Below are 27,502 nucleotides of genomic sequence, written 5' to 3' on the forward strand. Positions count from 1 at the left end.
GTGGAATTATGAAGTTGCCTGAAAAATGGCAGAAGGTAATGGAACAAAACGGTGAATACGTTGTTCAATAAAGTTCTTGGTAAAAATGAAAAAGGTGTCTTTTACTTTTACTTTAAAACCGAAGGAACTTTTTGGTCAACTCAATACCTATACCAGCTTTATCTTGATTAGTATTTGCAAGATGTATCTCCTCTTATTTTCACTCATCTGAGTCTTATATTTTAGGTGTGTCTCCTGGAAGCAACATATGGTAGAGCTTTGTTCTTTATTCCCCAATTTGACAATGTTTATGTTTTTAGAGAATGTGTAGTTCATTTGTATGTAATGTAATTGCTGATATATTTGGGTTTAAATGTATTATTTTACTATGTCCCACCTATTTTCTTTTTTCTTCTATTTTTGCCTTCTTTTGAATTGATCAAATATTTTAATATTATTCTCTTTTCCTTCTATTATCTTATTAAGCATATATTCTTTTATTTCATTTTAGAGTTTATCCTAAATTACAAAATGAATCTTTGCCTTATTCTAATAAAATTTTACTTTTATCCCTTCTAAGGTAAATGAAAGCTTAAAAACTTTAACTCCATTTACCATTCTCCCACTTTTTGTGTTATTATTGTCACATGTTAAAATTATGTACAAAATATATTCAATCGTATGTGTTTATGATAAATTTATATAAAATTTATCCCCACAAGATGTATTTTATGAAAGAGTCAATATTCATTTAGATTTAACGATGTATTTATCCTTTCTGGTGCTCTTCATTTGTTTCTTCATTAGTGTTCTTCTACCAGGGATCATTTTCCTTCTGCCTAAAGAACTTCCTTTAGTATTTCTTTAATGTCACTTTGCTAATGACAAATTATCTCACGTTTAGAGGGGATTATCTAGAAACATTTTTTCTCCTTAAATTCTGGCTATTTTTGGTAGCCCTGAGCTAATTAATTTTGATCTTTCCAACCTAGTGAAATTCACAGAACCGCTTAATTACCACTTTCTGACCTGCCCCTATCCTTTTCTCTAAAAATGCACAAGGGTGCTATAGAGGAAAAAATGACAAATATGGGTATATTCTCAATACATTTTCTTTCCCTTCAGGATCTTGGTCTATTGAATCCTGCCTGCCTTGATTGCTCTCTGATGAATATAAGTAGTTGGGGGGTTTTCCCTTTTATTTTGCATAGCTTTAACAGTTGTTCTTAATGAGAAGTTAAGTCTGAATCAAGTTTCTTTATCGTAGCTAGAAGTAGAACCCACATGTTTTTGTTTTTAATAAAGCATACAGATTAAAAAATGATCTCTCCTCATCCATATTGTGACCTCTCAGATGTTTTCCCACAGCTCCTATAAAGCCCACTGAATCACTTTTCTCTAGATTAAATGGCTAAAATTCTTTAGTTTATGTGACAAAATCTCCTGACCCCTCACCATTCTGGTTCCCCATTTATCTTTTATTTTATTTTTTATGTGGAGAGCACAAAGATTATGACTCTTGATTTTAGAGTCAAAAAGTTTACTTTAAAATCCTGGATCTGTCTCATGTTCATTGCTTGACCAGGAACAAGTTCATTTACTTAAGCTCTTGATTTTTTACCTGCAAGGTAGAGGGTATTACCCAGCCTGCAAAGTCTTTTTGATTTAACCCTCTGAATTATAGTAGGCACACAAGAAAAGGTAGCTGCTACAGTTGCTTTCATTTTTGTATAATTGCTATCTCTTTGAGAAGGCATATGTTTGGGATTAATTCTTCATGTTGTTACAAGTTTGCTGAAATCTTTTGTGCATCTGTTCTTTACATGTACCTGGTTTAGTTATCCAGTTCCATAAAAACTGTAGGATCGTCCTTAAAGAAGGTATAAATCTGAAGATATGTTTTGCTTCCTTCTTAGCACCTCCTTCATCTTGGCTGAACTGACACAAATGGGAATAAAGATGTTTCTGAAAGAATTTAATTTAACCTCAGGAATACCATTTAAACGTTAGTGTTCTTCCCCCTTTCCAGAATGATTCTTTATCAGGATTTCACTTGGCTTCCCTTTATTTTACAACAGAAAAGTAATAAACGTTTTGGATGCAATCTTAAGCCAAGTTCAGAAGCAGCTGCTGTGCACGTGTTTGAAATGCCTATTTTCTTCCACTCATTTCTGACCCTTCTGAATCCCGTTATCAGTGCCTACAACATTTTTGGTAACCGATTGTCATTTCAGTGTAAATTTGCTGCCTGGATGATTGCTCCTCAACCATAGATGTCAGCCAGCTGAAACATACCAGGAGAAAACAAAGGCCATTCCTGACTTGGGGAAAAATGGAGCAGGGGAAATTTACATGTGTTTGACATTTATATTCTTTTGAGTGGCTTTTGTCTCTTTGAAAATTCCCTGAAAATTCTTACCGCCTCAAGCAGAAGAATGGAATCGAAATGCAAGGGAGAAAAGAAAGTCTGCTTTGAAGATAGAGAATAGGATAAAGAATTAGATGTTCTCTCTCTTTGAAGACTTTTTCTGGTTATGCAAAAGGACAGAATTTTAAAATTAACAAGGTCACAATACCTTTAGTTCCTGATGTGTTGGAGAATAATTGTATAAAACCATAATACATCTGTAGGCTTGTTATACCAGTACTTCCTAATAACCTCTTCTATCTCTCCTTTGCACCAAGGGGTGCTAACGCAGGTGTTTTTTTTTTTGTTTTTTTTTTGCATTATTGATCACATATAAAGGGAATGCCTTGAAGAATGTTACTTATGTATGGGGGTCTATGTTTCTTTGCATGCTGAGCTTCTGATCTCAAATGGTGGAATTTCACATGGTGATTAAACCCCAGTGGCAGCACTATTGCCCTGTCCCCCACCTTTATTTCACTTTATATAACAAGTGCAGAGCTTATCCACTGGTGCGTGCTTTGTAGAGTAAGATGAGAAGAACTTACTGTCTAATAAAGTGTTGGCAGAAGAGCGTGATCCTTTTAGATTCATATATTGCACACAACTTTCAGTATCAGAGGTTTTCTCTATCGACATGAAACCATTGATACTTTCTTCCATGATATAAGACCCTAAGAACTCAATACCTGGACTGATGCTGTTTCTGTAGTTAAAGCAGTTATTTTTCTAATATTTTAAGCACTCAAAACCTTTTCCAAATAAATTTTCCTTGATAGCCCAATACATAAAACATAATTTTTTTTTTATTGAAGTGTAGTTGATTTACAATGCTGCGTTAGTTTCTGGTGAACAGAAAAGTGATTCAGTTATACATATAAGTGTATATTCTTTTTCATTATGGTATATCACAGGATATTGAATATACTTCCCTGTGCTATACAGTAGGACCTTGTTTATCCATAAAAGATAATTTTTAAAAAAGAATCTGGTTGATGCAAGATGGTAACTCAAAATCCTGTCCTCTTGCTCTCCTTCACCCTGATGACGTCCCTGTTGCATCTTACCAGTACCCCATGGGCTCCAGGAAACAGAGTTTGCAAAACTCTAGTCTAAGGAAGTCAGTGAAACATTTGCATTATCAGAAGAGGATTTCATTGGCTAGACATGACCTCTAGAGGCCAATTTAAGTAACAACATCACTGGGGGGAAGCATGTTTTTCCTGTTGTCTTTCTTTCCACAAAATTAATTTTTTTTTTCCAGAAAGATTTGATAGTGTTTGAATTTTAATATTGCCATTAACATATAGCCCCAGAGGATTTTCAGAGTCTAAAAGAGATTGTCAGGGATCATGTGAATATTTTTCTCGTCTCCCCAAATGGCTCTATCCACCCACATATGCAGGCATCACTGAAGGGCATATGTGACCTCTTGTGAATTTCTGTGAATTTTAATCTGGGTTTCATGCAGTATAGAAGATATAGCTGACTAGTATAAAATCTGTGTTTACGAAGTGAAGTGTAAAACTTTGTCTCCAGCTTACAAAGTCTATGCCAAATGGGTAGAGGCTGCAAGAGAGATGAGGATCCCTGAAGAACCACAAAATTATGCATGTTATCTGGAGTTTAAGACTGACCATTCGATGTAGGTCTAATGAATCCAACTCAGGATTTTTTGAGTTTGAAATGACTCAAAGTCAAACAGTGGCTTAAGCAAAAGAAATTTATTTGTTCATGTAACAAAAGTCTGGGAGTAGGGCCATCTTCAGGGTTCGCATAGAGCTGTCCAGTTTCTGTCACTCTTGCTTTCTGTGTAATGCTTCTCCATCTGAGCTAACCCCACTTTCTCATTCTTTAGGTTGAATTCAACCAGACATTGGGTACAGGGCAAGATATAGGGGAGCGACATCGCTGCAACAATTTCAGGCTTAAACTAACCACATTTAGCAACCCCAGAAGTAAGAGACAGTTCCTTTTCCTACCATCAGATTATGAAATCCTAAGGGAAGGGTTGGCTAGTTTGGGTCGCATTCCCATCTGTGGGCAAATCAGTGGTCAGGGAGCATGATGATATTATTTTCAGTCCTGTATCTCTATTAGAATATTCCTTTTAAAAAAAAATTTTTATTGAAGTATAGTTGATTTAAAATGTGTTAATTTCTGCTGTACAGCAAAGTGACTCAGTTATACATGTATATATATACATATTCTTTTCCATATTCTTTTCCATTATGGTTTATCATGTGATACTGAATATATTTCCCTGTGCTCTACAGTAGGACCTTGTTGTTTATCCATCCTATATATACTATTGATAGTTTATAATCCTTCGCTCCCCCATCCTCACTCCCCCTTGGCAACCACAAGTCTATTCTCTGTGTCTGTGAGTCTGTTTCTGTTTCGTAGATATGTTCATTTGTGTTGTATTTTAGATTCCACATATAAGTGATATCATATGGTGTCTTTCTCCTTCTGACTTACTTTGCTTCATATGATAATCTCTAGGTCCATCCATATTGCTGCAAATGGCATTATTCTTTATGGCTGAGTAATATTCTTTTTATGGCTGAGTAATATTCCATTGTATTTATGTACCATATCTTCTTTATCCATTCATCTGTCAATGGACATTTAGGTTGTTTCCATGTCTTGGCTATTGTAAATAGTGCTGCTATGAACATAGGGGTGCATGTATCTTTTTGAATTATAGTTTTGTCTGGGTATATGCTCAGGAGTGGAATTGCTGGATCATATGACAACTCTATTTTTAGTTTTTTGAGGAACCTCCATACTGTTTTCCATAATAGCTGCACCAATTTACATTCCCACCAACAGTGTAAGAGGTTCCCTTTTCTCTGCACCTTCTCCAACATTTATTATTTGTAGACTTTTTAATGATGGCCATTCTGACTGGTGTGAGGTGGTACCTCATTGTAGCTTTGATTTGCATTTCTCTAATAAATATTAGCAGTGATGAGCATTTTTTCATGTGCCTATTGACCATCTGTATGTCTTTTTTGGAGAAATGTCTGTTTAGGTCTTCTGCCCATTTTTTGAGGGTTATTTGTTTTTGTTATTGAGTTGTATGGGCTGTATGTATATTTTGGAAATTAAGCCCTTGTCAGTTGCATCTTTTGCAGATATTCTCTCCCAGTCTGTAGGTTGTCTTTTCATTTTGTTTCTGGTTTCCTTGCTGGAAAGGAAGCTTCTAAGCTTCATTAGGTCCCATTTGTTTATTTTTGCTTTTATTGCTATTGCCTTGGGAGACTGACCTAAGAAAACATTGCTACAATTTATGTCAGCGAATGTTTTGCCTATGTTCTCTTCCAGGAGTTTTATGGTGTCATGTCTTATATTTAAGTCTTTAAGTCATTTTGAGTTTATATTTCTGTGTTCTGTGAGGGTGTGTTCTAACTTCATTGATTTACATGGGAGTGTCAACTTTTTCAACACCACTTGCTGAACAGACTGTCTTTTCTCCATTGTATATTTTTGCCTCCTTTGTTGAAGATTAATTGACAGTAGGTGTGTGGGTTTATTTCTGGGCTCTCTATTCTGTTCTATTGGTTCATAAGTCTGTTTTTGTGCCAGTACCATGCTGTTTTGATTACTGGAGCTTTGTAGTATTGTCTGAAGTCTGTGAGAGTTATGCCCCCTGCTTTGCTCTTTTTCCTCAGATTTCCTCAGGATTGGCGATTCTGGGTTGTTTATGGTTCCATACAAATTTCAGGATTATTTGTTCTAGTTCTGTGAAAAATGTCCTGGGTAATTTGATAGGGATCACATTAAGTCTGTAGATTGTTTTGGATAGTATGGCCATTTTAACAATATTAATTCTTCCAATCTAAGAGTATGGGATATCTTTCCATTTCTTTGAATCATCTTCAATTTCCTTTATCAATGTTTTATAGTTCTCAGTGTATAAGTCTTTCATCTCCTTGGTCAGGTTTATTCCTAAGTATTTTATTTTATTTTTTGCAGAAACTTTCAAAGAGATTGTTTGTTTACATTCCCTTTCTGATATTTCATTGTTAGTGTAAAGAAATGCAACATATTTCTGTATGTTAATCTTGGATCCTGCTACCTTGCTGAATTCATTTATCAGTTCTAGTAGTTTTTGTGTGGAGTCTTTCAGGTTTTCTGTATATACTATAATGTCATGTGCATATAATGACAATTTTACCTCTTCCCTACCAATTTGAATACGTTTTATTTCTTTTTTTGTCTGATTGCTGTGGTTACGGCTTCCAATATTATGTTGAAGAGAAGTGGGGAGAGTAGGCATCCTTGTCTTGTTCCAGATTTTAGTGAGAGGGCTTTCACCTTTTCACTTTTGAGTATTATATTGGCTGTGGGTTTGTCATAAATGGCTTTTATTATGTTGAGATATGTTCTCTCTATACCCACTTTGGTAAGAGTTTTTATCATAAATGGATGTTGAATTTTATTTAATGCTTTTTCTTCATCTTTTGAGATGATCATGTGGTTTTATCTTTTCTTTTGTTCATGTGGTGTATCACACAGATTGATTTGCATAGGTTGAACCATCCTTGTGACCCTGGTTGAATCCAACTTTGTCCTGGTATATGATCTTTTTTATGTGTTGTTGGATTCGGTTAGCTAATATTTTGGTGAGGATATTTGCATCTATATTCATCAAAGATATTGGCCTATCATTTTCTTTTTTGTAGTGTCTTTGTCTGGTTTTGGTATCAGGATGATGATGGCTTCATAGAATGTTTTTGGGAGTGTTCCTTCCTCTTCAGTTTTTTGGAAGAGTTTGAGAAGGATTGGTAAATGTTCTTCCTTGTATATTGGGTAGAATTTGCCTGTGCAGCCATCTGGCCCTGGGCTTTTGTTTTCAGGGATTTTTTTAAATTACAGATTCTATTTCACTTCTAGTGATTGGTTTGTTCAAGTTATGTGTTTCTTCTTGATGCAGTTTTGGTGGGTTGTATGTTTCTAGAAAGTTGTCCATTTCTTCTAGGTTTTTGAATTTGTTGGCAAATAATTGTTCATCATATTCCCTCTCTCTTTTTTTTTTTTTTGTATTTCTGCAGTATCAGTTGTGATTTCTCCTCTTTCATTTCTTATTTTGTTTACTTGGATCTTCTCTTTTTTTCTTGGTGAGCCTGGCCAGAGGTTTATAAATTTTGTTTACCCTTCCAAAGAACCAGTTCTTCGTTTTATTCCTTTTTTCTATTGTTTTTAATCTCTATTTTATTTATGTCCTATCTAATCTTTATTATCTCCTTACTTCTACTGACTTTTTTTAAAATTCTTTTATGTGGTGGGTTATTTTGTTTATTTGAGATTTTTCTTGTTGCTTAAAGAAGGCCTGTATCGCTATGAACTTCCCTCTAAGAACTGCTTTTGCTGCATCCCATAGATTATGTATGGTTGTGTTTTCAGTTTCATTTGCCTCAAGGTATTTTAAAATTTCTTCTTTGATTTCATTCTTGATCCATTGGTTTTTTAGTAACATGTTGTTTAGTCTCCATGTAATTTTTTTTTTCTCATTTCTTTTCCTGTGGTTGATTTCTAGTTTCATGTCATTGTGGTCAGAAAAGATGCTTGAAATAATTCCTATACTCTTAAATTTGTTGAGGCTTGTTTTGTGCCCTAGTATGTGGTCAATCCTAGAGAATGTTCCATGTGCACTTGAAAAGAATGTGTATTCTGCTTTTTTTGGATGTAATGTCCTGAAAATATCAATTAAGTCTAACTGTTCTGTTGTATCATTTAGGATCTCTGTTGCCTTATTGATTTTGTGTCTCTAGATTTGCCCATTGATGTAAGTAGAGTGTTAAAGTCTCCTACTATTATTGTACTCCCATCAATTTCTCCCTTTATGTCTGTTGTATTTGTTTTATGTATTTGGGTGCTCCTATATTGGGTGCATATATGCTGATGAGTGTAATATCCTCTCCTTATATTGATCTTTTTATCATTACATTGTGTCCTTCTTTATAGCCTTTTATTTTTTATTTTTATTTTTATTTTTATTTTTGGCTGCATTGGGTCTTCATTGCTGTGCACGGGCTTTCTCTAGTTGCGGCAAGTGGGGGCTACTCTTCATTGCGGTGCATGGACTTCTCATTGCGGTGGCTTCTCTTGTTGCAAAGCACAGGCTCCAGGCGCACGGGCTTTGGTAGTTGTGGCTCACGGGCTCTAAAGCGCAGGCTTAGTAGTTGTGGCACACAGGCTTAGTTGCTCCGCAGTGTGTGGGATCTTCCCGGACCAGGGCTCGAACCTGTGTCCCCTGCATTGGCAGGTGGATTCTTAACCACTGCGCCACCAGGGAAACGCTATAGCCTTTGTTTTAAAGTCTATTTTGTCTGATATGAATATTGTGACTCCCGCTTTCTTGTCATTTCCATTTGCATGAAAAAGCTTTTTCCATTCCCCTCACTTTCAATCTATGTGTGTCCTTTGCCCTAAAGTGAGTCTCTTGTAGGCAGCATACTGTAGACTCTTGTTTTTTATCCAATCGCCCACTCCGTGTATTTTGACTGGAGCATTAATCTATTGAAATTTAAGGTAATTATTGATAGATATGTATTTATTGCCATTTTAAAACTTGTTTTCCCATTGATTTTATATTTCGTCTTTGTCCCTTTCTTTTTCTTTCTGTTTTTCCTTTTGTGGTTTGATGATTTTCTTTTGTATTATACTTATGTCCTCTTCTTTTTGGTTTCTGTGAATCTATTGTATTTTTTATAGCCTGTATTCTTTTTTTTTTTAATTTTTAAAATTTATGTATTTATGTATTTATTTATGTATGTATGTATGTATGTATTTATTTATTTATTTATGGCTGTGTTGGGTCTTCGTTTCCGTGCGAGGACTTTCTCTAGTTGCGGCAAGCGGGGGCCACTCCTCATTGCAGTGCGCGGTCCTCTCACTATCCGGCCTCTCTTGTTGCGGAGCACAGGCTCCAGACGCACAGGCTCAGCAATTGTGGCTCACGGGCCTAGTTGCTCTGCAGCATGTGGGATCCTCCCAGACCGGGGCTCGAACCTGTGTCCCCTGCATCGGCAGGCAGACTCCCAACCACTGCACCACTAGGGAAGCCCCTATTGTATGTTTTTGATTTGTGGTTACTCTGTTTTTCAAGTATGTTAACCCCTTCCTATATCTAGTTGCCTTAGACTGGTAGTCTCATAGGCTCAAACACATTCTTGAGAAAAAATCTACATTTTCTTACTATCCTCCCACACATTTTATGATTTTCATGTCCTCTTTACTTTCTTCATGTTCATCCTTTTGTTGTTTATTGTGGTTATCATCACTTTCACAGAAATTTTTTGAAATTTTTTTTTAATCTGTGTACTGGCTTAAGTGATTTACTTTCTAATTGTGATTTTCTCTTCCCTATTGATTCTTACTTCTTTTGTATTTAGAGAAGACCTTTCAATATTTCCTTTAGGATAGGTTTAGTATTGCTGTAATTTTTAAGTTTTTGGTTGTCTGAAAAATTCTTTCTCTCTCCTATTCTAAATGATAATCTTGCGCAGTAGAGTATCCTAGGTTGCAGATTTTTCCCTTCCAGGACTTTGAATATACCTTTCCACTCCCTTCTAGCTTGTAGTGTTTCTTTAGAGAAATCAGCTCATAGCCTTATGGAGGTTGCCTTGTAATTAACTCTGTTTTTCTCTTGCTGCCTTTAGAGTCCTCTATTTATCTTTAAGTTTTTCCATTTTAATTGTAATATGTCTTGGTGTAGGTCTGTTCAGATTTATCTTGTTTGGGACCCTCTGTACTTCCTGTACCTGGACATCTGTTTCCATTTTACGTTTGGGAAGTTTTCAGTCATAATTTCTTCAAATACATTTTCAATACCCTTTTCTCTTTTTTTTCCTTCTGAGATCCCCTTTAGGTATAGATTGGAATGCTTTATATTATCCCATAGGTCTCTTATATTGCTTTCTTTTTTTTTTTTAATTTGGCTTTCTGTTTGTGATTCTCATTGGGTGATTTCCATTATTCTATCTTCCAGATCACTTATTCGTTCTTCTGCATTATTCATTCTGCTATTCATTGACTTTAGCTCAGCTTTCATCTCGGTGAATGAATTTTCTAATTTTTCTTGGTTCCTTCTTATAGTTTCTAGTTCCTTTTTACAGTAATCTGCCTTTCTGTCAATAGTCCTTCTTAGTTCCTTCAGTATTTTCATTATCTCCTTTTTGAACTCAGTGTCTATTAGACTGAAGAGGCCTGTTTCATTGTTCTTTCAGGGGAATTCTCTTGATTTTTTAATTGGGAGAGGTTCCTCTGTTTCTTCATTTTACTTATATTTCTCTTGCTGTATGAGTTTAAGAGAAACAATTATCTGCTGTGGTCTTGGAGGGCTATTTTTATGTGGGAGCATCCCTGTGTAGCTTGTGTGGGTTTAATATTTTTTGGTGCAAGGGCTATTTTTAGTGTGGATGACTGCCACCTCTTTCCTCAATGTATGCTGGCCATTATCCCCTTGATAGGAGGCTTGACTGATGTTGTGGTGACCAGAGCCTGCACTGAATATTGAGTGACTAGTGAGCAGGGCCTCCTTTTTGCTCTGTGGTTGTCACTGCCCTGTTAGGGGCTGGGTCTGTTTCCTAGTTGTTGGGGTAGAAGCCCCCAGATCCATTTCTTTTTTTAAACATCTTTATTGGAGTATAATTGCTTTACAATGTTGTGTTAGTTGCTGCTGTATAACAAAGTGAATCAGCTATATGTATACATATATCCCCATATCTCCTCCCTCTTGCATCTCCCTCCCACCATCCCTATCCCACCTCTTTAGGTGGACACAAAGCACCAAGCTGATCTCCCTGTGCTCTGCGGCTGCTTCCCACTAGTTATCTATTTTACATTTGGTAGTGTATGTATGTCCATGCCACTCTCTCACTTCGTCCCAGCTTACCCTTCCCCCTCCCCGTGTCCTCAAGTCCATTCTCTACGTCTGCGTCTTTATTCCCACCCTGCCCTTAGGTTCTTCAGACCTTTATTTTTTTTAAGATTCCATATATATGTGTTAGCATACAGTATTTGTTTTTCTCTTTTTGACTTACTTCATTCTGTATGACAGTCTCTAGGTCCATCCACCTCACTACAAATAACTCAATTTCGTTTCTTTTTATGGCTAATATTCCATTGTATATATGTGCCACATCTTCTTTATTCATTCATCTGTTGATGGACACTTAGGTTGTTTCCATGTCCTGGCTATTGTAAATAGAGCTGCAAAAAACATGGAACGCTTCACGAATTTGCATGTCATCCTTGCGCAGGGGCCATGCTAATCTTCTCTGTATCGTTCCAATTTTAGTATACGTGCTGCTGAAGCGAGCACACCAGATCCATTTCTAAACTGCGTTTTTGAGCTGCAGTGTGAGGTAGGTGGGATTGGAGCACTCCCACTGGGAGAGGAGCCAGAGTATTCCTCTGCCAGAGCTGTTCATTGGTGAGTGTGCTCTGATGTGTCCCCTGTCACTTGTTATGTGGGCTCACAAAGTACACTGTTGTTGGCACTGCCTTTGGCCCTGTCTCAACCTTGGGTGTGCCGGCAATCGGCCCTGTCCCTCAGGCGTTGTTTTCATAAGGACACCAGCACAGGTCCACTGAAGTTAGGCACCAGGACTGCAGCAGTCATGAACCTGGTCCCACTGTGGGAGCTATGGAGGCAGCTCAGACCCTGGCCTGGCCCAGCCTCTGTGTGTACACACCCACAAAGTCCACAGCTGCTAATGTTAGACCCATCCCAGTCGGGGGAGCACTTGCTGTCCGCTCAGATGTCCTGTAGGCACTCAGTTTACAAAGCCAGTGATGGAAGTATAAATCTGTGGCTCACGCAGCCGTGGGGAGAAATTTCAGCCCTGCCTTCTGTCTCTTAGCCCCTGGGGCTTAGCTGTAGTTTTGGTCCTGCCTCTGTGAGTGGGCAACCCGCTGATGGCTGCTCCTGGAACCTGCTGAGGTGGCAGCTGGGGCACGGGACCCGGCTGAGGCAGGGGCCCCTGAGGTGGTGGCTGGTGCATGAGAGCCCATGGAGGTGGGAGCCACAAGGCAGTGGCTGGGGTACACTCTCCCAGAGCCTGGGGAAGCAGGGGCCGGCACATGGAGAAAGAAGCCATGATGGCCACCCTGCCCCTCCCTTTGCAGGCCACTTAACAGTGGCACTTTGCTTCTAGGGCGGGTCCGGACTTCTGCGAACACACCATGGTTGTGGCCACACCACACGCTAGTCCCTTCAGGCTGTCTCTGCACAGCCAACAGCAGTCATCTTCCTGGGTCTGTCCTCTAAGCCCCGAGTTCCAGCACCCAGTCCCTGCCTGTACCTGCAGTTGTGCATCTCAGGCTGGGGCACACAGGGTGGTGGCATGGGTCAAATGTGCAAGTCTCTCTCTGTTCTGCCTACCAGTTGCTGTGCTCTCCTCTGAGCCTCTGAAGCTCCCTTTCTGTCCCGGCTGATCTCCCTGCCAGTGTGGGGTCTTCCCAGGGTGCAGGAACCTTTCCTCTTTTTCAGCTCCCTCTGAAGGGTGCAGGTCCCATCAGTTTCCTCTTTTTTTTTTTCCCTTTCACCCTACCCAGTTGTGTGGAGATCTTTCTTGTCCTTTCAGGTGTTTGGGGTCTTCTGCTAGTGTTCAGTAGGTGTTCTGTGGGAATTGTTCCATTTTTAGATGTATTTTTGAGGTACTTGTGGGAGGAGGTGAGTTCCATATCCTCTTACTCCACAATCTTGAATAACCACCCTATCAGAATATTCTGATTTACCTAATTTCCCTCATATTTACCTCATTTCCCTCAAGATTTAGGTCAGCTGAATCTATTCTGGCTGAGTCATATTTTAAAAATGACATTTTACTGTCTTACTCCTCTGAAATAATACTTGTATTTTCATGGAACCCTCCAAAGCCTTCACCCAAAGATTTTGGCAGTAAAGACACAGTGGCCACTTGGAATTAGTGTGGCTCTACCAGGAAGAATGAGAAGCAAAAATCAAAGCAAAACCAAACAAAAAATCTGAATGGGGTGAAACAATAAGTCTGGTCTTTTCTCGATAACCCAGAAATGGCAAATACTTAACATGCAGACCACCACTGCCTTTCCTGGGCCCTTGGCAGACATCAGTAATCAATCATACTGCTCTTTCTGCTAAGCCCAGACATGGTGGCCTCAGAATCTCTTCAAAAGAGCCCTCTAGGAACTGAATTTTGACATGTAAAATAAGCTTGTGTACCATTCCTGGCATAACAAAAAAGTCTCCATTCTTTACCATTCTCTCTTGTTCTTCTCCCACATTCAGAACCTTAGGGGCATCTTGAAAGTTCTAAAAATATCTGGATTTAAATTTCCTAGTAGGGTCTGTATGTTGGAATCACAGAGTGCTGCTCTAGTTGTTTCTGTCTCATTTAAAAGAATGAGGCAGTTGACTAATGGAAAAGACTTAGGATGATGGGACAATAAAGAAGTTTTGTCATGTTTTACTTCTTTTTTCTTCTGAGATCCATCCTTAAAATGCTGTTACTGGTTGCCTGGAAAATTCTCATTGATGCTAAGAAAGAAGCCATCTACCCCTCACACAGCTTACTATCCACATTAACATGAATCTACTATTATACTTTCTTCATCAATTTAACTTTAGTGTTTCAGAAAAAGCTTGCCCAGGAAAATAAATATTGCAATTAACTTTACTGTGCATTCTGAAGATCCATCAACTCTCAAGTAGGGAAAAGCATTAAACAAGTTTACATCCTAACACCCTTTGAACATGCCTCTTCAAAATTCTCACTATACTGTGTCCTCGATTTCCAAACTACTTTATCATGATTCTTACCCAATCCTAACCAAGCTTCCCACATTGAAAGACATGTTTCTCAGTAGACTTCAAATATCATAAACTTCCCCAGTTTGCCCTTCTTCATTTGTGAGGATATGAAGACTCTTTGAAGGTAGTGTTCTCACTTCCTACAGTAAGAAGAAATTCTACTTTGTTGTATCAGGTTGTTTGGGTGATATTTTGGGGGAACCACTCTATGACAATGTCAACAGCTCCTGAGCTGTTTAGGTGAATACAACCAACACTTACTGGGCAATTTCTATGTGTAAAGCACCTGGAATTTTAGTGGAAGGGGCTTAAAAGGATTCTCTAAATCTTCCAACTAGTGGAGGCATACCAGGCATATGAGTACCAAAATGAAGTAATATTATCAGGTGGTTTTTAGAGAAAGAATTAATTCCCACTAGGATATCTCAGAAGACTTCTTGGAGGTGATCTATTTGAATTGTCACACCAGAACAAGGTTAATATGTCCAAATGGGAATGGAAGTGGGGGGAGAGCATTCTAGACTGAGGCAATAGGAGCCAAGGGCAAAGAGGTGGAAAAGGTCAGAGTGTGTTCCCAAAACTCAAGAAGACACGTGGGATGGTAGGAATAGAGGGAAATGAGGCTGGAAAGGTGGATACAGATCAAGCATCACATACTTGGAATGCCAGAAAGGAGTTCCAGGTTTGATTCTGTATGCAGTGAGTGCACAGGAGGTTTTTGAGTTTGCTCTACGTTCTCACTCTCCCCACCTTTCCCTCCATCTCTATCTCTCAGGTTATCTGCCTCTATCCCTTGTTCTCTCCCCTTCTCTCCACTACCTACAACCCCTCCTTTCTCTGGCCCCTTTCTTTTCCCTTAATCGAATCTCCTCTTCTCTCTCTCATCTCTGTGGCTCACATCCTCTTGTTCTCTTCGTGATCTCCAGCATTTAAATTTTCTCTCTCATCTCCACAGCTTGTTCTTGTTCCAGCTTTTCCTCCTCATTTAACACTCTAGTTCTCCCACTGCTATTAGATGTTTTACTCCCTGTTGTCCCCCATCCCTCGGTCCTGCCTCCTGCCTCTCTTGCCCTCACTCGCGATCTCTCTCAATCTCTCCCCTTCTATGTGTGTATTGTCTTTATTCTTTCTGACTGCAGCTAGTCTTTCTCTGTGTGGCTAGGAAAATGGCACCTTATTTCCAGACTCATGATCCAAAGACAAGACCTCTTTTTTTTTTTTTTTTTCTCCTGCAGCATCAAATTGAACAATCTCACAGAAGGGCTCTAGCTGGCCAGCCTTGGCTGACGTATTGACCCCAGGATGGATTACGGCAGCCAGGGGAATGGGTGCTGACAGTAGCAAGGCTTCTTTTCCATGCAGAAGCCTGTGGCTGGCAGCCCTTCCAGAACCACAGGGACTAGGGAAGGGAAGGCTCCTCAAGGCACCAATGCTGGACAGACCAGAAACAGCAAATGTTCACTTTGTGATTATTAAAGTTCCATTTCACAGGCGAGGAAACAGAGTCCCAGGGTATCAAATGAGTCTCCTGGTCACAACCACCCCAATCTGAACTGACTTCAAATCCGTTTCTTAATCTCCTTATGATGCCCTCATTCTCTTATTAATTTTAAATGAAGTGTTTGCTGCAGTCTCTGCCTTGCAATTGTAACCAGTGAGTTTTGAATTCAAACCATCATTTGAATTATGATAGTTGATCTGGTCTGCACCTAACCGTAGCCCACCCCCTTTCTTCCACTTGCTTCTTTCCTTTCTTTCTCTCTCTTGTTTTTTTTTTTTTTTTTGTATATTTCTAAGAGAACAGCTGAGGAGAGGCAACCCCACTCTTACCTAATTAGATTCTTCAGTTTACATTTTCTTCTTTTAAAGAATAACACTAACATTTCCAAGTGCTGAATTTTTTAGTACTGAGGTATCCACCTGCCAGGATGCCAGAGTTTAGCTGGGAAGCTCAGTGAGAGTTCCTGTGAAGATAAGACTAAAGAATGGTTCTCTTTACCAGAATAGAGGGTGATGCCTCAGGCTGTGCATCCTAATGTCTAGGTAAATGAGCAGCCTATCATATTTCTTATCAAGATTAAAACTTTAAGCAGATGCGGCATGTGTCAAAACAGAAGAGAAAATACCAGTTAACGTCTGAGACACAGAGAAAAGTGTCTTTGGTAAACTATAATTTCTTTTTATATTAGGAAAGAGGTATATCGCTTTTCTCCATTTTAATGTGTCTTTAATGTATTTATTTGTAAATGTAAAAATAATAAATGCACATTTGAAAAAGTTTGGGAAAGTAGATAACAGTGAACTAGAAGGAAAAAACACTAAGAGCTTGAGGGATCTTTCTAGGCCTTTTTTTTTTTTTCTATAAATGTGTCTACATGGTTCAAAATATGCTCGTGCTTTAATTCTGCATCATATGTTTTTCAGTTAATTTTACACATAAAGTTGTAAGATTTGCTGCTTACTGTTTCATGTCATTCATGTTCTTAAAAAACATGGTTTTGTAGTGTAGTCGTCCCATGATACTTTATTATTCCCTGATGCTGGACCTTGGTGTGGTTTCCAGCTTTTCTCACTGATAGGCTGCCACGAATACGTTTAGGACTAAATCTGGTGCATTTTCTCTGTGAGTTACTGTTTATTTCCTACTTCCATGATAGGCATGTATAGTAGGCATAGAGTCTATAATAGAGTTTTATAAAGAATAGCTTGAAGATGTTATTTATATTAATCTAATTCCAACTCTGAGGCCATGTTCCTCTAATGCTGACAAAAACAGGGGAACTCGAAAATCAAGACATGGTTGATACAGGGGAACTTTGTTTCAGACGTTTCTCTAAAGGTCAGAGGCTTATGTAAAAATACCCATCCAGATTTACCAGACCTTATATTTTGTTATATTTGCTTTAGCTATTTTGTTTTTTTAAGAAGCCAAGCCATACAAATATAGTTCGAGCTCATTTTTCACCCTACCCCTGCCCCTGACCAGAAGTAAATACAATCCTAGAGTTGCTGAGAATCCTTCCTATCCAACTATCCATATTTTTATATTTTCTAAAAACATATGCAGGTATTAAAAAATGGTAAATCGTATTCTTTAGTGTACTTAAATTTTTTATTTCACTATTGTCATCTTGTATATATCATCCTTATTTTTTGCTCAATGTTATGTTTTGGGATGTTTAATCAAGGATCTGTCATTTTAACTGCTGTGTAATATACTCATTTTAACTACTGTGTAATATACTCATTGTAATATACTCAACTGAGTAAGTATACTCATATCAAAAATACTATAATTTATGTACCCACCCATTGACATATATTGATGGATATATTCTTCTCCTCTTCTGTTTTCCTATGACAGACCCATGCTTAGTAACTGTCTTCATGCGAGTCTCATTTTGATGTGTGCGGTTTTCTCTTGGGTGAGTACTTAGCAGTGGATTTGCTGTGTTAAAGGGCAGGTACATCTACAGCATTGTGATCTTTACTGCCAGCTTGCTTCCCAAGGTGAGTGTATCACATTACTTCCTACTGCCTGTGTGTGAGAACTCATCCTTGTTCACCCCTGTTATTGTCAGATTTCCTATTTCCAGCCAATCTGAAAAGTATGCGATGCTATGTATTTGTAGATTGAATTTGCATTTCCTGTACTCCTGGTGTGGTAGAGCATCTCGTCCTATATGTACTGGTCCTTATGGTTTCTTCTTCAGTGCATTTCCTTTGCGCTCCCCCTTTTTTCTTTCTGTTGGGTTGTCTTTTACATTTTATGAGTTGTTCACATTTTCTTCATGCCAGTTTTTTGTTGAGTAAATGGCTTTTAATATCTCTTTGCAGTCTGTGGCTTGTATTTTTACTTTATGAAATTATTTGTTGCATAGAAGTTTTAATCTTTAAACAAATCAAATTTGCAAGTCTTTTATTGTAACCATTATCTAAGAAATCCCTTCTATCCTGTTGAAAGAAAACCACATTCTGATAGTTTCTGCTAAATGTTTTAAGGTTTGCTGCTCCCATTTAGATTTTCATCTATTTAAAATATATTTCAGGAAATGTTCTGAGGTATAAATGCAATTTGATTCTATTTTTCCATACAGGAAACAATTTCCCCAACATCATTTATTGAATACACCATCTTTTCCCAGCAGTTTGCAATGCCACTTCTGTCATACTGCAATTTTTCATTTATGTATGCGTTTGCTTCTGGGCTCTCTATTCTGTTCCTCTGGTCTATTTGCCTATCTCTGGTTCAAAAAAGCACTATTTTAATCACTTATAGCTTCAGAGTAGCTCTTTCTCTCTGCTAGGGAGAGTTCTTCTGACTTGTTATTCTTCAAAATTGTTTTAGATATTCTTCGCCCATTATCTTCTATAAACTCTACTATCACCTTATCAAGTTCCATAAGAAACTCTAGGATTTTTATCAAAATTGCATTGAGAATTAATAGATTACTTTGGAAAAAATAGACTTTTTAATGATAGTGAATCTACCCATGTACTAACAAGGAATATCTTTCCATTTATTCAAAATTTTTATATTCTATAATAAAATTTGGTCATTTTCTTCAGGTAGGATTAATATATTTTGGGTGAGATTTATATTTAAGTAATTCACAGATCTTGTTACTAGGTTAAATGGGATAATTCATCCTATTAAATTTTCTAACTGTCTTTTGCTAATGTATAGAACATTCTTCTTTTTTTTTTTCATAATCGTATATCCAGGAAACTTGCTGAACTCTCTTATTAACTTTATCACAAAGTTACATTTGAATTAATTTTCTGAATCTATCAGATAATGAAATGCTTTCTCTCTCTCTTTCTCCTCTTTTTTTCCAGATAGTATGGTGAGTTACATTGATTTCTTTTTAAATGTTAAAACGTTTTTGCATAGCTGGAATTAACTCCATCTGATCCTGATATTTGCCTCTTCATGTATTACTAGAATCAATTTGCATTTTTAAATTGTGGTATACTTAATATAATGGAAAATTCACCATTTAAACCATTAAAAAATATAAAATTTAGGGGCATTTAATACAGTTATAATGTTGTGCAACCATCACCATTGTCTAGCTCTAGAACATTTTCATCACCCCAAAAGGAAACCCTGTACCCATTAAACAGTCACATCCCATTCCCCCTACTCTTTAGCTCCTGGCAACCAGTAGTCTACTTTCTGGCTATATGGATTTGTCTGTTTGGACATTTTATATAAATGGAATCATATGTGGTTCTTTGTGACTGGCTTCTTTCACTTAACATACCATGTTCAAGGTTGGTCCATGTTGTATCATGTATCCGTACTTTATATGGCTGTGTAATATTCCATTGTATGCATATACTACATTTTGTTTCTCCATCAGTTAATGGACACCTAGGTTGTTTACATCTTCTGGCTATCATGAATAATGATGCTATAAATTTTTGTGTACAAGTTTTATTTGAAAACCTCTTTAATTCTTTTTGGAATATACCTAGGATTTGTATGGTAAGTATATGTTGAAAGTATTGAGGAACCACCAGACTGTTTTCCCCAGTGGCTGCACCATTTTACATTCCCTTGAGCTGCGCATGACGGTACCAATATCTTCACAACTTCACTTACTATTTTCTATTTCTTTGAGCATAGTCATTCTAGTGGGTATGAAGTGATATTGCATTGTGGTTTTGATTTGCATATCCTTAATGACTGTGATGTTTAGCATCTTTTTATGTGCTTATTGGTGATTTTATTATTTTCTTAGAGAAATGTCTATTCAACTGTTTACCCATTTTAAAATAAGGTTGGTGGTTTGTTGATTTTCAGCTGTAGGTATTGTTTGTATATTCTGGGTACTAGGCCCTTATTAGATTTATGATTTATAAACATTTTTTCCTGTTTTTTGGGTTGTCTTACCACTTTCTTGATAGTGTCCTTTGCATAAATGTTTTTAATTTTGATGAAGTTTAATTCATCTGTCTTTTTATTTTGTTGCTTATGCTTTTGGTGGCATAGAATTAGAAATATTTTGCTAAGAATTTTTGCATCTATCATCCTGAAAGAGATTTGTCTATAATTATTTTTCTTGTAAATTCCTTGTTATAGTTTGGAAATATAATAGGTTGTGCTGGCCTCAAAAAAAGAGTGAAGTTACCTTCCTATCATTAATATTTTCTAGAAAGTTTTGCAAAATATTGGAGTTATTTCTTCCTTGGATGTTTAGAATTCACTGGTGAAAACTTCTGGGCCTTGAGAGTTCTTGCTAGGAAGTTTTCACATAATAGATTCAATTTCTTTAAGAGATATTTAGTTATTCAAAATTTCTATTTCTATTTGTCTGCTTTGGTAAATTGCATTTTTGAGGAATTTCCCATTTCATCCAGATAGTCAAATTTATTGGTATAAAGTCATTCATAATATCCTCTGGTGAAGTTTTTCATGTCTGAAGACTCTGTAGTAATAACCTGTTTTTCTTTAAATATTGTTAATTTGTGTCTTCTCTCTTTTTTCCTTAATTAATTTTGTAAGGGGTTATCAATTTATTAATCTTTTCAGAGAAAAAACTTTTCTGACTTTTCTCTGTGTATGTTTGTATCTACTTTATTGATTTCTGTTTTTATCTTTATGTCTGTCTTAAGTTTGATTTGCTTTTCTTACTCTAACTTCTTGAGGTAGATGGTTACATATTTAGATTTCTGGATTCCTTCTTTTCTATTATATACCATTAAGATTATACATTTCCATATAAATACTATTTTACCTATAGCCAACCACTCTCAAACTTTTTAAATCATAATTTTATTGAGAGATAAATCACAAAGCACAAGAGTCACACTTTTGAAGTATACAGTTTAGTAGCTTTTAGTACATTCACAGTTGTGCAACAATCACCACCATCTAATTCCAGGATATTTTAATTACCTCAAAAAGAAGCTCCATATACATTAGCAGTCTCTCTTCTTTCTTCTTTCCCCTAACCTCTATCAACCACTGACTAACTTAACTTCTGTTTCTATAGATTTGCCTATTTTGGACATTTCATATAAAGGGAATCATGATATTTGGCCTTTTGTGTCTTGCTTCTTTCATTTAGCGTAATGTTATCATTCATCCACGTTGTAGCATGTATCAGTAATTCATTCTGTTTTATTGCCAAATAATATTCCCTTGTACAAATATTTACCACATATTTTGAGAAACTGCCACAGTGTTTTCCAAGGTGCCATCTCACCAGCAACATATGAGGGTTCCAATTTCTCCACATCATTACCAATACTTGCTATTGTCTATCTGTTATAGCCATTCTATTAGGTGTGAAATGGTATCTCATTGTGGGTTTTGGTTTACATTTCTCTAATGACTAATGATATTGAACATATTTTCAAGTGCTTACTGTTCATTTTTATATCTTGTTCAGAGAAATGTTTATTTGAATCCTTTAGCCATTTTGTAATTGAATCATCTGTTCTTTGCTCCTTTTTTTTCTACTTTCTTGCCTTTTTTTTTTTTAATCCTTCTATGGTAACTTTTATTCTTCTATGAGTTCATCATTTGGTAGCTTTTCCAGAAAGGTCTTCTGGATCAGGGGTCCCCAACCTCCAGCCCATGGACCAGTACTGGTCCGCGGCCTGTTAGGAACCGGGTCGCACAGCAGGAGATGAGAGGCAGGCGAAGGAGGGAAGCTTCATCTGCCACTCTCCATCGCTCCCCATCGCTCCCCATGGCTTGCATTACCACCCGAATCATCCCCCCCACCTCCGTCCATGTGAAAATTGTCTTCCATGAAACTGGTCCCTGATGCCAAAAAAGGTGGAGACCACTGTTCTAGAGGGTTTCCCATCATCCTATATGTATATACACACACACACACACATATGTGTGTGTGTGTGTGTATATATATATATATATACATATATACACACATAATACACATATGCATACACATATATAGTGTGTGTGTACATTTTTTCCTGCTCTATGTCTAATGATAGTTTAACTGTGTAAACCATTTTATCTTGATAATTATGTTCCGCTAGCACTTTAAATGATACAAGCTGATTGTGTTTATATCAGTGTTATCGCCTTGTGGGTTATAACTCTTTTCTCCCTTCTCAGATAGCTTTTAAGATTTTCTCTTTATACGTAATTTCTGCAGTTTTATTTAAATGTCTATAAATTTATTTTTATTTATCTTGCTCAGTACTCTGAGTGTATGTTAAAATTGATAACTCTTGTTTATCTTTTATTCTAGAAAATCCTTAGTGTATCTTTTTTAATATTCCTTCTCCAACAAATCTTCTATTCTTCTGACACTCCAATTAAGCATATATTTGTACTTCTGCATCTAATCTCCATCCTTCTTAATACTTTAAGAATTACTCCTTTTTCACGCTACACTCTAGCTGAATTCTTTAATACCAATGTCCAATTTGCTGCCTCTCTTTTTGACTGTGTCCATTCCAGAGTTTATCTTTTCTATTAACTTTTTATTTCAGTCAGTGACTAATTTTTATTTCCAAAAGTTCTACCTGATACTTTCATAGAAGTCTTTTTTTAGCTTCATATCTGTTTTTCCATTTTAAGGATGTTTTTGTTTTGAAGATAATCACTTATATGAAAATCTTTTCCAGACTATTCTATAATATTAATTCATCTGGATTGAAAATTTTAAGTTGTTGGCTTATTGCTCACCTATTTACTCTTAGTTTCATTCATATGTTTTGATTCCCTACCCTCCGCCCCCACCTCAGCTTCAGATTTCTGTTTTGGTGGTTTTCTTCGACTGAAATGATATTTTTATCTGAGTTGTCTAGGACCTGAGTCTAGAAATAAGTTTTACATTACTTGCTAAGTCTTCTCCCCCAGAGCAACATCAGGGAAATATTGGATACTTCCAGGTGCTTGTAATGAGGCTGTATCTAATTCTCTTTATGCTGTAGGCAGGAAGCTTCTCATTACCTATTATGCTGCAAGCTTTCCCCCCTCTTCTTTCATCCTTCCTTCCTTAGTTTTAAGCAGTGAGGGTATTGCCCACAGACAGCCTCTGTCTGCTTCTGGTCCTGGGCATCAGCAACTCCAAAACTTTCGTCTCACATGCTTTGAATTTTCATCAGTTTCTGCTTTATGCTATGTTTATCTTGTTTTAGATATCACTTGATATGTGTTTAGATCAGAGTGTGGGCATTAAAATGTCAGCTCAGTACATCACATTGACTGGATGTTGAAGCATAGGAATCTTTGCTGAAGTGGGGGATTCTGGTCCCTGGAGCCCAGCCTCCAATCCCTGGTATGGCATAACGTGTTTTTGGAAATTTTGGCCTCTCCTTGGCATGGTGTACTGTGAGGGGTCTGCTACTAGTGATCTCTGAATTCTCTGACTTCTGTTCCCTTCTTATTAACCTCACAGAATCTCTGTACTCTCCCTTCTTGTTGGCCTCTCCCTGTACCCTTTGTTTTTTTCATTAGAGTCCTTGATGGTCAATTAAAGAAGCCATCCTTAGTACCTAAAAAGAGTGTTCTGTCCTGGAGGGAAAGATAATATTCATACTCTTCCATCAGGTAAAAGAAAGTAATTACATTCCGTATGTCTAATTCACAGAAGAAAATGAAGAAGAGCAAAGTAGTTGAATGTTCAGTCTTTCTAAGTAATGAAATTAATGACCTCACTTTTCTAAGAACTTTGTTTCCTCTGCTGGAGTGCCCTTCTACTAGTCCTTTGTGTGCCTGATTTCTGATGAAATCTCAGCTCAGATATCACCTTCCTCAGGGAGGAGTTTAATTCTGTTACTACTATTACTGTTAACGATTTCCAGTGTCTGGAAATTATCTGTATTACATATTTTTGCATTGCCCCTTCCCACTAGATTATAAACTCCATGACGATGGAGGCCATGCCTGTCTTGTTTATTATAATCCCCAAACACCTTGAAGCATGGCCAGCACTTAGCACATGTTCATTAATTACTTGGCCAGTGAATGGATGGGCTAGTCCTGTCCCATTCAGAACTGGCCAGTCTGATGAGAAATAACATACAGAACACTATGTGAGATCACTAGATGGGAGGACTAGTGGAGATCATTCAATGGACACCTTCATTTTACAGAGGAAGGAGGCAAGACTCAAGACTTGTCACAGTCACATAACTAACTAATGGCCAGACAGGAAACAAGGTTGATGTGCCACATTTTGAAGGAGCAGTGGTACTTGGGCCTGGAACCCCTTGCATGTGGTTGGTGCTCAGTAAACATAAATGCACTGAAGAGACTCTAGATCTTCCTCTGCTGGGCATGTAAACTGGGATAGTCACTGAGTCTTTCTGGGACTCAGTTTCCCCATTTGCAAGATGAAATATGTGTCCTGCTTATTTTATAAAGTTACTGTGACAGTTAAGTTGGATAATTTAAAAGGATTATTTGGCAATTCATGTGAAGACCCTGTTTGGCAGAGGCAGGAAAAAAAAGCTTAAAAGAAAGGTCACTGCCTTTATGCCAACTGTACTCGTTGTATAGACAAAGAAAGACTGATGTCCAAAGAGAAACAAGAGCTAAAGAAGAGTCAAAGGCAAGGAGAAAGTATGAGGAAAGGCTGGTGGTATAAACTTAACATTATGGTGAAGGACTTGGGCACGGACCCCTTTCTGTTTCTCTGTGGAAATGTTTTTGTAACTCAGAAACTTGATAGAGCTGTCAGAGGAATGAAGTCAGTAGTGCAAATTTTGAAACATATGTCAGAGATCTGTCTGGGATACTATGAAATCATCAAATTTTCATCAAAATGGAAAATAAAGACTAAGGAGTTGTAGGTGCTTTGGTTTAATTTATCCATTATTTATTGGTAAAATTTCCTGTTTCCTGGAGTCATGTGGATGTCATGGGGCAGGCTGGGTGCCTGAGCCACATGGGGTTCTGGAAGGAAATAAGACGGGTAAGTGGATGCTATGTAGCCATCATCATGGTCTTAAGAGTGTGGACTCAGGACTGGATGGGGTCAAAATGGAGAAATAGCCACTGGAAAACCTGATTTGACCACTAGGAGGTCAGTGGTGACCTTTTTAGAGATCAACATCATATTAGACCTAGGGACAAAAATTAGATTGAAGACTATAAGTGTGCAAACTGAAGAAGGGAGTATAGACTGTTTTCAAGAATTTGGGTGGTGAATTTTCTTGAGGTGGGCAGGGTCGAGAGAACAAATCTGGGTCTGTACGTGACACAGGAGAGATGAAGGAATATTTTTCCTTCAAGGAAAAGAGTAAACTATACACACAATGTTAAGGAAATCTAAAGAAAAGAACTGAGTGGGGATGGATAAGATTATTGAGATCAGAATTTACTGGCATTCTTTATGAGGGAACCTGGTCTTAGACACCGGTCTAGCTCAGACACAGGTTTAGTTGACAGCCAAACCAATGCCCTTCCTCTGTATCTGTACCCATCACTCTATGTTTATCTCTTTTCTTATTAAGAAATATAATTTTATTGGAGAATACCTATTTGGCTAGAGAGGGAAAGATTAAGGAATATAAACTAGTTGGGTCAGATTATAGTATATGACAGATAATTCACTTTTAAAGAGTAGAGAAGAACCCCTGTGGTAACTGTCTATAGTACTGGGGAAGGGATTAATTATCGGGTTCTGAGGACCTTGGTGGGTTATCTATGATGGAGTCTATTACAGAGAGGAGAAGTCAGATGTTGAAGGAGGAATCATGAATTGCAGTATCATGGGAGCTAAGGAAGGTGGGTTATGAAGCCTAGAAATCATGGGAGGGATGGATTCAAGATGTATTAAGACTGTATGAAACCACTTGAAATCAGAGAATATAAGGTCTAACTTGACAAAACAAACCTAGAATGTTGAGGCAGGAGGAATTTGGGGTAGTTTGAGGGAGGAGAGTAAATGAAGAGAGCATTGATCAGAAAGAGTGTCCAGGACTGGACTGTATCAATTATTATCCTCACAATTTAAGGTAGCTATAAATTCCAAGTTGTGGTAAAAGTTTTCTCTGGGTTCCCCCCTCAAATCTCTTAAAAAGAGGAAGGTTTGGGCTCTTCCTCACCTGGTCCTTACTTGAAGTCCAGCAGGGGAGCCAAGTTCCTACAATCTTGGTGCCCAAATAAGGCTTAGATGTGTGGTCTGTTCTTTGATGTCAAATCCATAGTTGAGCTCTGTAACCCTCACAGGGCCCAGAAGAACATTTTCAAAGATCTCATAAAAAAATGAGAATATGTGAAATGGAAGGAGAGACCACCTTAAATCCCTAGGGTTCTCTGTGTTCAGAGGTTTTTTCAAATTTGACCCATTGGTAGACTTGAAGAAATGGACTGAAAATTGCAAATTAATAATTTCTTTGGCTAAGCTTGAAACTGATTTCTGTTTGTCCATTTTACAAAATTAGCTATTAAAAAGTCACTGTACTTAAGAAAGTTTAGGAAAACAGAAATAAGCAACCATATTCATATCACCTTAACAATGTAACTTAAAATTGTTAGTGGTTCCTTTTCATCCTTAACAATACATATCTATCTTTTCACAGCTGCAGTTAGCTTTCATGTAATCATAGGTCTTTTTGACTTATTTTAAACATGTGATATTGTCCTATGGTTTCCAAAATTATTTTAATGTTTACAATATTCCATTGATTGAACGTGCCATGATTTATTTACCTATTGCCCCTACTGTTGGGAAAAAGGCAAATTCCAAATTAAAAAAAAAAATAACACTGCAGTAAACAATTTTGGGTCTATACATTTTCCTTCTTGTCAATTATTTGTGGGGTCAAAGTATGTGTTATTAATTCTGTTTTACAGAAAAAGAGCAGACACTAGTCTTTTTTGAAAAAGTTTATTATACAAACATGAACACAAAAATGATAATAAGAAAACTACAGCTACAGTACCACCATCTAAATAAATCAGCTTGCTTCATTTTCAGTTTCCCTAGAAGTCTTGATTCAGGTGTATACATCATCTTACACACTCAACATTATAATTTGCTTTACTGTAAAATCCTCACAATGCTTTTAAAGACAGCATGCTAGTCCATAAAGTTGAACTAACCATGATCTAAGTAGCCCTCCCTTTCAACGGGTTAGGTAGTGCTGCTAATTTTTCCCATCTTTAAATCCTGTTGCAATGTTTATCGCTGTCGCTAACAACTTTTTCCTCTTCAAATATTGTTGCTTGGATGAAGTTTGAAGATGGGATTACTGGGCCAAAGGGTATGAAGAATTTTATGACTCTTTAAAACTACTGACCAATTACTTTCTGAAAATACATACCAGTGTCCTCTCCACTGCACCAATGCAGAGATGTGTATTTGTCTCAC

The 27,502-nt window shown here is 37.3% G+C and overlaps 1 long non-coding RNA gene across 1 annotated transcript in view; it reads left to right on the top strand.

The window, feature by feature from the left end:
- LOC309656972 overlaps nt 1-27,502 on the top strand; it is a 180,731-nt gene that overhangs the window by 112,974 nt on the left and 40,255 nt on the right. The window contains exon 3 of the long non-coding RNA XR_014261643.1: nt 17,557-17,617. This is a non-coding gene — a long non-coding RNA (uncharacterized lncRNA). The remainder of the gene's footprint in view (nt 1-17,556; nt 17,618-27,502) is intronic.

This window comes from Balaenoptera physalus (assembly GCF_965194825.1).
Source record: "Balaenoptera physalus genome assembly, chromosome: 3".
Lineage (NCBI taxonomy): Eukaryota > Metazoa > Chordata > Mammalia > Artiodactyla > Balaenopteridae > Balaenoptera > Balaenoptera physalus.